Raw genomic sequence first — 15,525 nt, forward strand, 5'->3', positions numbered from 1 at the left:
CTGCTGAGCAAAAAGAACTGGGAGGAGACACTTGTTCCAAGTGTCAGGCACTGTGCAGAGATCCTTTTATCAGTTTGTGAATCAGTGAAGTGGTAAAGATTAAAGGCTGCTTCATTAATTAAACTAGTGTCCAGATTTATTGATAATAATAATGATAAATGCCACAAAACTTAGATAATTCAGCGCAACAGTGAAAACTTAAAACATATGCACATTACTTATCATTTTAGTAAACAGAGATGTACATAATAACAGCGAAAAAAGCAACTAGAAAATACATGTGACAATTTAATTAGTGCATGTTCCCAGTTTGGAGAAGCAGAACGTACCAACACAGGCTGAACAGTGCAAGCTGCAAATCATTGTCTTCAAAGCCACAACACCTCTTTAACTAAAATGCTAATTTGACCTAAGACAATCATTACTAGTCTAGTGTTATGGAAAATGCTTATTTTGTGTAAATTCTTTTGTGTCAATCTTGTTTTGGTATACTCTTTTAGAACTACAAAGCAGCAGTCGACCTGGTGTTCTTTCATTCTGTGGATCATCATTGCTGAGTGTAGCCACTCTGAAAAAAGAGATAATTATTTAAGTTCCTGTCAGAAAAAAAGGGCTATGTAGCAGAAGAGGAAAGTGGTGAAAAAAAAGATTATGCATATAAATAGATTTTCCTGTTATTTTTAGTTTTGTTTTTAGTTTTTTTGTGCTTTTCTCCTTATGAAACATAAATTTAACCAACTCTATTCACTAAATAAAAAGGCATGTAATATGAACTAGATTTGGTGTGTATGTGAGTGCAAAGAAAGAGAATACATTTTGCCTCCATGTGTTTGCGCTGTTACCATCAGTGCCTGACCATAAATCAGAGGCCCTCAGGCCGTGGGGTTGCCCAGCTCACGGCTCCATGTGTAATTACAAAGCTGACATTTAAACAGCAGCAACCATATTTCACTCTGCACTGGACGCACAGTGGTCTACGGGTGGAGTAAAAGTTTCCAACCAAAAAAATAAATATTAATAATAATTGATAACAGAAAGAAAAAGACAGGAGACAATCAATAAGAAATAGAATGCATTCTAATGCCATGTTAATGGACCCACATATTAATTATTTAACAGTGGCCATTTTGTCTGCTCATTAAAGTGGCAGCTGAGAGGAGAAATGTGCAGCATTACTCTACCCTGCTCTGCACCGGCAGCATGATTACCACTTTGTCTTTTCACTACGCTTGAGACGCAACACATGTCTCTGTGTCTTTGTGTTTTTGACCCTTTTGAAACTATATATATATATATATATATATAATCAAAATAAAACAAAATTTTTAATTAAAATTAAATGTCACAAAAAGCTTAAAAACATAAATGTCAAAAATTATTGAAAAGTGGCCAAAAACATTACTGAGCACAGCCACATGAAGATGCAAAAGTACCAAATTGAGCAGCACAATGAGCCTCAGCAAACTGAGGAATAAAATCACAATGAATATTTTTTAAATTACCAATTTGAGACATAAAGTAACATAATAAAGACAAAATATAAATAAACAAAATTAGATGGAAACTGTACAATAGAAGATGTGACACACCATAATACAAAGCTGTCACAACATGAAGATGCTATCAAACTGTGTCAGGCCCAGCTTAATGGGGCATGATAAGAGTCAGAATAATCACAGAGATAAAAAATTATAAAAAAGACCAACAAGGAGTTTCCAAACAACCGTAAAGTGTTACATGATTATACCAAAGACAAAAATTGAACAGAAATCCCAAATTGTGTTGTGTTTTATTTTATTTTATTTTATATTCTGAAATGTTTAAAACGAGTGGGGGGCCTTTTTACATGTCTGTGCCCAGGGGCCTGTTGTTTCATAATACGTCCATGCCTGAAATGTTTTACAATATGTCGTCTGTCAATATTAGACAATCATTGATTCAGAAGCTGTGTGAAATATGTTTTGTTTGATGTTTCAGTGAAAAATTTTAAGTGGGTTTAGTGGAGGGAGGGCTGCTGGTGGTGGATGAGCTTGAAGGCCACTATCGGCACTCACTAGTTAGGAAATGTATGTGAGGTGGGAGTTGTGAGACGGGGGTAAAATTAAAATTCCTCTTTGGCCTGCTGTCAACCTGCGCCTGCTGACTGCTCAGAGGAGCTGCTGTGTGATGGGATTCCTAATGACACTGCAGCAGCCATTGCCACGAATTGCTTTGACTTGATTTATTTCTCCTTTTACAGCCCCCCCACTGCCTCCTTCATCACCCACCCACTTCTGCTCCTCCTCCTTCTTCTCCCCCAAATGTTGCCATTCAAGCATTCAGTTTCTCTCTCTCTGTGTCTTCCTCTTTCTCTGTCTTCATGGAACCATACTTAGTGCACAATACAATCTCCTCTTCAGCACCGTGCCAGTGGCAGGGAACATCTGTCTCTAGGTCCTCCTGCCACACAGCGTTAGAGTCAGGCAGGGTCGCTCAATCCACTGGCCAGTCTGAAAAGGCCTGTGGGCAGAGCAGGGCAGGACTGACTGAGATGTAAGGGCATCCAGCTGGAAACTTGTCCCCAGGTCTCTCCTGCTTTGCCTGCCTCTTGCAATTTGTATGTTTGGATGCAAGATTTTGCAGGCATAGACGGGGATTTTGTAGGTCAGAGGGCACCAGAGCATCACAAAAACATCTAAAGGCTGCTTCTTTTTGCCCTCTCTCTGTTTTGTCTTTTTCAGACTGTCTATGATGCTTGTGCCTTTCTGTTTCACTTTTTGAAACACATGCCACGTACAATCCTTCATGTTCTGTGCTCATTCTTGCAGTAGTGTGTTACCGGCTAGGATGCATCCCTGTGCTCAGTCACTGTTTGACCAGTTTTAATCTCCTTACATTTAGACTGTTTAAATTGTCTCAGTTCAGTTAAGTTTCTATTTATTTAACCAAAGTGGAATGCTATCAGAGGCAGCAGGCAGCAGTCTGCCACTCACACAGCAGATATCTCCTTCATGCAGCGACAGCTTCGATAAGGAGGAAAGTACTGTTTAATCAAACAGTGGAGGGAATGGGGATGAGCACAGGGAGCCTGGGATGAATTGCTCCAACTATTCATGAATCCATCACAGGGTTTGTACTCACAACACTATTTTATTTTATTTTATTTTATTTTATTTTATTTTATTTTATTTTATTTTATTTTATTTTTGGAAAACATGATTTACCTGACTGGGTTACACCACTAACACCAAGCAAATGTCTTTATATTTAGTTTATTGCAAGGAAACTTTGTTATTACTGTTCACTCAGAAATGATCAAAAATGTAAAGAGGAAATTGCTGCTGCATTATAAAATTTTACATAGTTAAATAAACAGTTTTAAAAGTCTCAAAATGCAGTATATATCAATCTTAACCTTGGACATGGTTTATAAATGATAAACTTATTTATTTTTAAATATATGTTATACATATTTGGATTCATATAGTTGGATAGATGTTTTTACATGGCAGTATATTGTCGGTTTACAGTATACTATTACTATATTCTGCATTATTTTGTGTTACAGATTTCATTATTTTCTAAGTTTGCTGCCATATAAATTGCATTTTCATCATGTCAGATGACATATGCCAGCCATATCTTATATTATTTAACTATCTAAAAGGTTAGGTGCAATTAATGTCCTTCTTCACTTTAAATCAGTTTTGGTGGGGAGTTTTGGCTTTTAAGTGTATAAAGATTATGCTTATAAGTCATAACTCAATACCAATGAATATTTATTTATTTATTTATTTGCTTGTTTGTTTGTTTGTTTGTTGTGCCTAGCAAAATTAAATGTAAATAAAAAGCTAAATATTGGCCATTGTCATTGATGGATGTTAGCATATTTTTCTAGAGGCCAGCTGTGGTCAAAGTGCTGAATATTGGCCAGTTCATATATTTTATTTAGATTTGAGTTCCATATTTTAGACATTTAACCAAAAAGTAAGGAATCCATCAATATTAAAGTACCTGTAATGCAGTTACACCTATTTTCTGATTTTATTTACCTAATTATCCTCATTGTGTAATCTGATTACACATGTGTCGCTGTTATGTTACAGCTTCATTAGTGCAGTAAATCTTTATTTTATAAATTCATTTTAAAGTTTCTGGTGCTCCACTGAGTAAACTTTTATTGACCTTTTTTGCTCTTTGAGTTTATAATGCGCAGGTGCAGCTACCTCCCAATAGGAACATCTTTGTTCTGCCCAATTTTCAGTCCTTCAGTTTCTTTTATCTTGAACTTTTCTCATTTTTCTCCTTTAACTCTATTACTTTTTCTCCCCCAGTCACTCTGTTTCGATATCTGTAACTGTCCCTCTCATTCCACATCCATCCATCTTTTCCCTGCCCTTTTCAGGAGGTGCTGTATTTATCATCTTTATACCTGGAGGTTTGAGGCCCGTGTATTGGCCTGATAGATGGGCCAGCTACTGATGTGCAACCACCTCAGGAGACACAAACCAGACAGCTATTTAGTAGCTGAACAAGACACATTGCTTTTCTTATATTGTTTTCAAACTGCAAGATGTGTGTGAGAGTGTGTGGGGTGAAAAGAGGGAGGATTAAGAGGACGCAAGAAAACAAAGCACAACAACAGAAGCTCCTTGGCTGTCCAGAAAAATGCAATGTCTTCGCACAAGATGGGCCATTATCCATCTGCAGTGTATCTCAATGTTGTTGACAAATCAATGGCTCTGTCGGCGATGACTCTGTGCTGCAGCAAGCATAAAGCACTCAGGCAGTCTCCCTGCTATGGAGACTGTAGCAAGAGAGCACTTGGGGCAAGGGTAGTCATAGCCAGGAGGTGTGTGTGAATGTGTGCGTGTGTGTGTGTGGTTACATGTTAGTGTTGGCACAAGGAGCTCTCATGTTACCTGTTTGTGTTTTCTTTGCTTGTGTGCACAGGAGTTGCTCATGAAACCTTTACACCATTGATCAAATTTTATGAATCAAGCATATAATTGCTAAGGCAAAAATATTAACATTAATTAGAAATCTCAGACTCCCAGACATTTTCCAGGTCTCTGGAGGCACAAAGAGGAGCATGTAGAGATCTGAATTTTTAATATAAATCCATCTTTTCACCAACACTCTGGAGAGGCTTTAATGTGAGATTTGACCACCTCCTTGTTAAAGCTGCATCATCCAACAAACCAGACGTCATCAGACATGAATGACAAACTCAGAGAACATATTACACACTGAGGAAGTTTAACTTATATGGAATATGAAGAAGAGCAGAGAAAATATAGTACAGTTTCCACTCACAATCAAATCATAGTAAATAGAGTAAAAATAAAGGATGCAGTGGCATGTTTTGTGTTCAGGCATCCATAAGCACAATTACTCATGTGCCTTCAGTAAATCTGTAGACAGAGCCAGTGGGCTCTCATGACAAATTGTCAAAGACCGTCATCAGGGCCTCAGAGAAAAGCGTAAAAAATCCTTCAGCACCTATGTTTGCAAGACATTGTTGACTCTAACCCCATATTTTCTCAAGCTTTTCCTCAGTCTGTTTTCTTTATTATATCCATCATTACTTACTTTTGTACTTAGTTCCCACCCACTAATGGTTAAAGTTGGGAGTTGAAAACCATGGTTAAGGTTAGATGTACATCCCAGTCTTCATAGTTTACATTACCTGACATGGCACAAAATAACTGCATAAAAACATTGTTTCATCACAATTTAAAAATCTTGGTTATGACACTATTTCATATCGTATGTGTGGACAATTGTTAATATTTGATCATTTCTGATGAGATTGAGTTGGAACTATGAATCACTATGTGAACTTTAATTTAGCTCAAACTGTTAAAGAAACTTTTGGGAGATTTCAACTTAAAACATCTTGTTATTGCTGAACGTGTAACAACACAATAATCCATTCAAGCAGAAATACAGGGAGTTATTGTTAACATGCAACATGCATGCTGAGACTGTGATACGCTCCAATGGGCACTTATAGATATTTCTTTTTGTGGAAACTGGGTGTCACATTTTGTTGGTGGAATATAATGAGTTAGCCAAGACTTGCATCAGGACTCCTAAGAAATGGAGTCGGAGGGGGTCGGGATGGTGAGGGGAGTTGAGTTTGATTGACAGTATGTCTGAAAGCTCCCTGTGGCAGGTGCCAGGGGCAGGTCACTGGGGCGAGAGTGCTGTTACCCATACGGATATAAACGTCTGGCTGCTGTTTTCATACACCCTCTTATTGCTCATGAGCTCAGTGGTTTCCCACCAGGCTAAAGAAAGCAGAAAAAGAATTTCACTGAGTGGAGTGATGTTGCTTTCAGTTCTTCTTATTCAGTGAAAACCAGTTTTATTTTATTAGCTGTTAATTAGATGTTCAAAAGCTTAATTGAAACTCAGTTTCTAAAAGCAACTAAATTGTCTGTTTCTAAGAAAAACACAGCAAGAAAAAGTAAAACGAATAAAAAAACTAATTTAAAAAATTCTCCAGACTTTTCATATTGTTTTGTAAACTTATATAGCTTCTCCTCTTTGATCAAAAGGTGCAAAGATGTCAATGTGGGGTAATAAACTTTGAACCAACAGATTGAAGTGATGGCGGTAGAGGAAAAAGTAGCTGGACTTTTGATCTTTTTTTACTTGCTGAAGTTTAAAAAAAAGAGAAAAGAAAACACAACCTTATATAAAATCATGACACCAATACATTTAAGACATATGGACAAACGTCTCTCTTATGACATATTTCGTGAGCCTGAGCCTTACATTATTTTTGGTTAGGTTTTGGCCCCACAATCCTTCAGTTCGTTTTCTAAGCTAAAATTGTTTGGTTAGAGTGAGGAAAACATCATGGTCTGATTTACACTGGGCAATTACTAATTTATTCAAGTAAATGTAGCTGTAAATGTTTATCATAGTCATGCAAAAAGGGAACTTTACAGTATGTTTACCTGATATGAAAAAATAGATGACGACACAAGAAATAATAAGCAGAAAATTCTAATTTTTAAAAAAAAAAATCCGAAGGCTTTCACCTTTACCAAAATTTGAAATAAAAATAAAATTTAAAAAAGCTGAAGATAATTTGCATATATGTATGGTTTATTACCACGTAATATGTCAGAACATTTGTAATGCAGAATGTATCTACCTGGAGGCAGAAGACAAGTGTCAGATTTTGAGCAAAGGTTTTAACATAAGGTAATGCAATAGGTCTCAGAAATGGCATTTTTAAATATGAAACCCATGATGTTAAAGGGTTAAGTTGCATTTGTCTAGTTTTGTAGTACAGAGATGTTATGATAAAGCAACAGTTTTTGACTTGTGAATGAGATTTAAATAAGTGAGCGCAGAAAGTTTGTAACACTCAGCTAGTTAGAAAAAATGACACATATTACCTAATTTTAGCTATACTATATGAAAGGTAATGTACTTAATTGCACTGCAGAGTGGATTGTTGTGCAACTAAAAATAGATAACTAAACTGTTCTGATGAATAGTTAAAAATAATTAAAGGACATAATATTAACTTCTGCAGTACATACGTGATCCATCTTTAAGTGAAACTTGTCTGTAATCTTCAAAGCTTTGAAAAATTGTTATTGTCAAATAGGGTTAATGTATTTTGATGTATTGTATTGCTTAACAATATAGCTAAAGAAAAGCATCACTGTTAAGGTTGTACTGTTGGTGAAATTTTGAGCTGGTCTTGAGGTTACAGAAAATGATTTGGCCAATGTCTAATGATTGCTCTCATCATTTCTTTTCCTTTTGATATTGAGGAAATAATAAAATATGCATTATAAAAAGTAACTGAGCAGTTTGGACATTTTTTTTAGGTGTTTCATCTTTGACTGACCACAACTCCTTTCATAGAAGTTATTATAAAACCTTAATACCTCTTCACGAAAAAAAAGATCCTCTCTGTAAAAAAACAATGTTCGACTTCTGAATAATTTATAGCTCATCAAACCATTACTAACTCGAAGACTTTTTAGTGCTTTCAAAGGCTCAACCTTTTTTTTTTTTTTTTGGCACAACAAATTTAAAATAAATCTAATAAATCCAATTACACTCAACAACCAATACCAAAAGTAGACTGATATATTTGCATACCCTTCCTGAATATACCACCCCCTGCACAAAACTGGCTCTTAAGATATAAATCCCATGACTGTAAGTTTTGGCTGATTGGATTTAATCAAAGCTCAGAAACAGAGAGAAGATAGCCGCAGAGAAGGAGGACAGGGGAGCTGAAGGGGTTAAAAGGAACAATATCAGCAGCACAGGCAAGAAGACAAGTGTCAACAGCGACAGAAAAAAGACGGAGGCTGCCCGTGTGCCTGTCTCCTCCACCCGACCCCCTCTACACCCTCCCCACCCGTCCTCCTCCCCTCTGCAGACAAGCATATGTGGGCTGACAACATGACATTGCCAGTGAAGAGAGGGAGGAAGAGGGAGGATCTGAAGCCTCGGGTAGGCCTGACATACAGAACTCTGACAGCTGATGGACGGACACACACACTCACACATACACACACTCACACTTCGAAACCCCACCCCATCTAAAAAGCCATGCAGAAGCCTTCCCCAACTTTTCCTCATCCCTTGGCTGCTTATCCTCACACCATCTCTCTTATTCTTCTTCAACTGGGCTCCCAACATTTCCTGCCTCTATTTCTTTTTGCTTCAGAAGAAACTCTGACTCTTACACTCATTTCCGTACAGAAAATGTGCACTACAAAGGCAGCAGGGGGATGTTATACAAGTTCACAGAGATGTGTGGGTTTATACTGATGCTTTTGCTTAGCCAGCTATGACCCAGCTGTTTTTATATCCAAGGTTTAACAACCAAATTAAGAAGTCAGGAAGCAGAAATGTTCAGACCTGTTATTGTGAGCAAATTGTAACAACTTGTCTGCCAGTTTCTCTACACGATATGTATTGGCATTATGTTTTTAATCCCAATAATTAAGTCTCCTCACATAGCCTTTATACCTTTGTGATGTTTGCTAGACATATTAGGCATACTAGGCACACAGCTGATGCTTTTATAAAGACAAGTATGTATAAAAAAAACTCTGCATTGAGGTTGTTTGTTCGTTTGCAGTCTTATCCCACCAAGGGCAATAAAGTCTGATTTTCTGCTGAAATTTATGGGTTACTCTTCACTCTTTAAAGAGTTGTATAAATGCTTGTATTTTTGTGATATCTGTGTTAAAAATAAGTTTTAAAAAAACTGAATGTTGGCATTTAAGATAGAGGGAATGAAAGAGATGATGCATGGATGTGGGCTGCCTTCCTGTATGTTTACAGTGAGGCACACATCCACCTTGGGATAGTATGTCATCGATTGAACTGCAGGAAAAGCCCTATTATCTCCAGCCATGGTTCAACCGGGGGAGTCAAGTGTGTCATATGTGTTGGCTCTAATTGGCATCCCACCCTGGTGGAGGCTGACTGGAGGTGAAGGCAGAGCCACATCCTTCTTTCACACCCTCACCTCCTCTAAAAATGTTACATTGTGCCGCTTAAAGGTTTCGGGTCACTATTTTTACCTTTTATGATAAAGATGTTACAAGGAGTGTAAAGAAATAGAGTGCAGATATATGTTCAGAATGTCCCAAAAATCAAGGTAAAATGGGTGCAGAGATCACTTTAGGGTTATTTTGTATAGCTCTTGAGCCCTTGAGGCTTTTGTGTGCAGACTATATTATATTTTTATTTATTAATAGTCTGCATTTTGCTGCCAGATTGTGGTATTGAGTCTAGGTTTGTTGCCTTTAATCATCTTTGCCTCCTTCCTCTGTGTCATTGTTTATTGTGCGCCTCACATCTTATCAGCTCAGTCTAGTGTTGATGTGAGGTACTACTGCCCTCTGCTGGTGCAAATATTTAAAGCATATTAGAAAACTCCGGCCGAATAAAGACATGATTTTGTCTAAACAGAAAACAGTCTGTACTTTTTAACTCTCTGTATGTACAATAACTACTGCAAAATGTGCTGTAGTCAAAAGATTAGACTCGATATGCCATTGGAATTAATAAGAAAATGTGTCCAAACCTTTGACTGCTAGTATATGTATATATATGGAAATGTATCAGTTTTCTCATTGTTTTTTTATATTTGGATTAAAATCTGTTCTTAATATCCATTAAAGCTTGAGAATTATTTATAATAGTACAGATGCTGCTGAATAATTTCTAATTACCACATTAATACCAACAAAAGAAAATTCCCAGAATGTTCAAAATTGTATTTTTATTTATAAACCAGCACTTAATTTTTAGACATCTGCAATGATTACTTATTCTTATATTAATAAAAACAGTGATAATTTTCTGAGAATTTAAGATTCTTCATTTGGGAGCTAATGTTGTCCACTTATTTTCAGATTTTTCATGACATTTTGTTGGGTGATTCAGGGAATATTTGGGTGATGCATGGGTTTAATCTTAATTGGCTGAACCTGTAAAGGTGTGAGCAGGAGGCTTTCAGAGAGGTTTTTATTTTTATTGTGCTTGCTGCTGCTATACATCTGCTAGATTTTAAGTTTGGATACCTTTAAAGTTAAATAACTCCAGGTTTGATAGGTCACATAAGATATATATAGCTAAATATATCTGTTATATCTTGCATGTGTGTTTTAGTTTGTTATTTATTAAATCATCTGAATGCCTTATCTGCAGATCCCTAAAGAAAATTTCTTTTTTAAAAATAGATTTGTATATTGCTTTCAACTCGTGTTTAAAGTCAGTAGTTATACTGAGGATTGTGGGTTCACTTTTGTATTATACAAAATTACTGCAATGCTTTGTAATGCACTTACAAAGTTTTGGTCTGCTCACTAGGAGGCTGCTATACTTTGTTGCTTTTAGAACTGACCACATGTCAAAAGGAAAATAATCCAGAACTACTCCAATTATCACCCTAACCTTAATAATTCTAGTATCATTAGCTTTGTTGTGAGAAGTTGTTCTTGACTTACATTTGCTAAGAATCAAGCAATAATGGATTAACAGAAGGAATGTGACTGCTTGAGTTGATTTGTCCTAAGAAATCCAATAAGGCTAGATTATGTCTTTTGATAAACATGATATTCTTTCTTACTTGTGTTGTCCAGCATCATAGCAAGCAGCTTTATGGATATGAGGCCCCTCTTGAAACTTAAGTATTATTCTTTATTTTTTAATTAGTCTATTGCTGAATTTATCTATTAAAGTTTAAAATCTGGGAACTCAATCAAGTGGATTGCCAAATGTTTCACATTGGAGCTGTCACTCACTGCAGTGGTGTAGTACAAAAACCAGGTACAGGTTTCATCTGCCTCCTTCTACCAGTCATCATTAATAGTGTTACTGCCTGCCCGTTGAGCCAGACAGCAACCAGGTTGGGTTCTTATTTCCTAACCAGTGGGGCTCCCAGTCACCTGTGTGCTTAGAGGAATATTGTATTGAGTCTTGACTTCAGCTTCTAGAGCACCACAGGTCGTCCCCCCTATTATCCCCTCAGTAGGACTTAGCACGAACAAGCCTTTGAAACTTATGAGGTCATTTCATCGTTTTCTGCTCAGACTAATTTTTTTCAGTATCTCCAAGCTAACAAAGCTGTGAGGACACAAATTACGCTTTACATGTCTCTCCTATTTAACCATGTATCTAGATATAATTTTGTTTTTATGTGCAGTAATGTTTAAGATTTTAATTCACATATGAGTGTTATAGATAAATCTCTCACTAGCTCTATTTGCATATCAACCTAAACTGCTGTACAAGATGCTGAGCAAGCTGCATTACAAACCAGCAAGTATAATGAGTTCAGGGGACTGCAGTAGTCCCCCTCCAGCCGGCAAATAATTCCAAGTGTAAAGTTTAAAGACAAGTGTGACATAGAGAGAAAATCAATACCCAACCTTACAGCCTACAGTTGTTCTTAGCATTTTTTAGACTATATTAAGAAACAAGACTGGGAGGCACTGGATGGCTCCATTAGCTGTTGTCAGTTTGACATGAGTGGCTGCAAATGAAATCAGTAAAATAGCATTGTCTTGAGAGTTTTCACGCACACACATGAGCAAAAGGATGCATACAAAGCTATCCAACCACATTTTCTGTGTTCATATTTAGCTAAATTTTTCCAAACTCACTGGACAATAATTTATCACTCAGAAGGACAGCAGTCCCAAGCAACATGACAGTGGAAGTATCCTGTAATGGTCATGTCGGTCATGTGAACTTGATGTATTCTGAGTGGTTTTCAACTTGAAGATCAAGCTAAACGCAGACCAGACAACCAGCATTAGCAGAGGAGAGATGGCAGGCACTGGAGGGAAGAAGTGAGAGCATTGCAAAAGTAGATTCAAAGGATCTACTGGTTCCAATGAGTAGAACCCCTCAGTGGATTATTAAAATCCAACACAGTCTCACCACTGATGATGAACTGTCAATATGATTAGTGTCTTTTGACTAATTTTTCTCTTTTCACTTAATACAACATAGACATGCTGCCTTTCATGAAACTCTGTTTTTACATCCTGTTTGGTTAGATTATAAGCTAAAAGAAACTAGAATTGAACTTGAACTTAATCTTTGTTTTCATGCATCATTCTGATGTGGGCAGCATTTTCTACCAGCAGTGGGCAGCAGAGTGTTGTCTCTGAGTATGGAAATGTTTTTGAGATTTTAACGGGCTGAACTCCAGCTAGCATCAACTTTGGATCTGGTGGAACCTATGAGAAACACACTTGAACCCACGTTCAAGCAAAATGGTGATCTAGACTTGATGTATGCAGTCTTTATGAGAGTATGCTGTTAATCTGTGCGGGGGTTGAAGGAAATGAAAAATCAGAGTTGCTCCTGCCAACTGCCTCTAACTCAAATGACAGAGACAGGTGTTGTAAAAGCAACCCTTTATACCAGAACTCTCACACACACACAGTCATGCACACTGACACATGAAAGCATGCAGACACCCACTCAGCATGCAGTCACCCTGCCAACACGCTCACTTATTTTTCCTGCTCCACTTTGCTGCATTGGAGTTACAGGACCGTACTATCAATAGTATCACTGTAACTGTAACACTACATTTGAAACTTTGATTATAATAAACCACAGTAGTTGTGCTTTTTCACATAAACAGGTGCCAAGCAATAGTTTTTGTTGCTTAAAATAGTTTCTTTACTTTCTAAAGATCTATGGAGACTTTTGGCCTAAGAGCACAATTAAAGAGTGTGTTTTTATAGCTGATTAAAACATGAATCTGGAACGCAGTTTCTCCATCTATCTATCCCATAATCTTCATTGCATGTCTACTCACTCCCAACTAGCTTAGATAGCAACCCCTTCCTTCAGCAGGGTGTGTTGTGGTTTCCCAGCACACTTGGTTTGTATCGATCATGGCAGCTTTTCAGTCAAATTTTAAGCATCACTGAAATGGTAATCTCTGCTTTGACATCCCCGGTGGAGCACCATAGAACTTCATCTTCTGTTTTGACAGAGTGTTCAAAATAGCATGAGATCAAAGGGGTTCTGGCTGAATGCGATGAATGCGCGAGGGCACAACACACACATATACTCGTAGTAGATGGAGAGGTTACATATGTAGCCTTGAAGCTTGAGCTGGGCCGCTGTTAAGGTGGTGTGTTGTGTCATCAGCTGAGCCTACAGGGTTCAAATCATTTTACCTGTTTCTGCTGGTGTCAAAGTTACAAACTTAGGATGATGTTTGGTGAATATTCAGAGGAACTAATGGTGTTTTAGTTTTGTTTTTCATATGTACACCTTGTTTATTTGCAAATACTTAAATGAGAAGAAAGATCCCAAACTGTAATCAGTTTATTGTAAAGCTACAGTCCACTATCAGTCAGTCTGGAAATCTGCCAGCTTCTCTTCACAGAATCAAAAGAAATTCATCTGTACATAAGTGAATATTTTTAACTGTCTTTATACAAAATGTAAAGTTAAATAAGCATATTTTTCAAAACCCATCAACTGATTTCTGATTCGCAATCCCAGCTTCTGATATCTGCACGTATATGGTGAAAACATCAATACATACAGTGAATTATAAATAATAATATTTCAAAGTTGATTGCAGTTAAAGTTGAAAGTGGCCTGTCTTTAGTTTGTTACCAAACTGATAATGGGGCTTCTAGATCAAGAAAGACAGTTAGATTAGGAAACAAGGTGGCAGGAAGAGGGAAAGGAAATAATGTTAATGTTGTTGAAAACTTGTGGCTAAATGCAGAACAGAGGGAGGACTACTCTTACAACCATGCATTGTAATGATAATCTTGTGCATACTGCCTATTTTTTATATATAAGATGAAATATATAGATTTCATCTTTTTTTTTACTTGCTTTCAAAGGTACAGCCCCACACTGTGTTTATACTACAGCCTCATGCACACTTCTAACATATTGCTGACAGACAGTCTGATGATCATAGATTACAGATCAGAGTGGAGAGATTTCTAGATTTGCAGAATTTAAAAAAAAAGAAGAAAGAAAAAACATTGAAACTCCAAGAAATCACATCCTATACATTTTCACAGTTTTCTGGCCCACACGTTTGGCCATAAAAACATGCCCAACCTCCTGGGCCATGATTTCATGCCACTTCCAGATTACCTGCTTCATGTGAGAATATGTGACATCCAGCCAGTGATCACGAGAGCAGTTAAATGTAAAGTGCAAAAGTTAAATTCATGAAGGTGACAGCCTTCTTGTAACAAAAGAGTACATTTTAGCCCAAACAATAAAAAAGTAGTACAATGTAGTTTTGATTTCTAACTCTTTTTGTGATAAAGCCAACCAGGAATTGACAAAAATGTTTTGGTAGTGTCATGTGATTAATTGGATGTAACTCCAAAAACAGTTGCAGAACGTTGGCCCTGGCCAAATAAATGATGGTAGTACTGGGAACCATCCAGCTCCATTAGTCCTTCCTCCTTATATGGACTTTTTTTTGGCTTGTTAAAGAATGATATTGGTTGTGATGTGACAAACACTCGTATGAGCCTTCTCTCCCTCCTGCCACTTGCATAGCCAGCACTTGTAAGGATGTTATGGGTCATATTTAAGGGTATAAATAAAACTAAATGGTTATTGCAATTGGAGGTCTTATAAGAAACCCTACTCATGTGTATTTTTAGATTATTCAAATTGACTAGCATCAAATTAAAATCTACATTCAGTAAATAAGCACTAAACATTCTCAGTTGTATCATTAATTGTGTCATTTTAGTTTTAATTTCTGTTAAATATGGGGTTTTAAAAGGTTTATTCACATTTTACATCATGTACAAACATGTCATTGCACTTAAAAATTTAAGTTTGCATTTAAAAGTGGAATAGATTTAATGTGGAATTTTCTGATCTTTAGAGAGGTTTTTCTTCAAGTGTCTTTTTTTAAATTATGTCCTTACTCACTGTTTCTGTCCTCACCACCAGCAGCTGCCCTGCTTCTCTCTCGCTCCTCCATTGGCCTTGTGAGTGACAGCACATGTGCTGGGGTTCATAGGAGGC

This window comes from Melanotaenia boesemani, chromosome 1, assembly GCF_017639745.1.
Source record: "Melanotaenia boesemani isolate fMelBoe1 chromosome 1, fMelBoe1.pri, whole genome shotgun sequence".
In the NCBI taxonomy this organism is placed as follows: Eukaryota; Metazoa; Chordata; class Actinopteri; order Atheriniformes; family Melanotaeniidae; genus Melanotaenia; species Melanotaenia boesemani.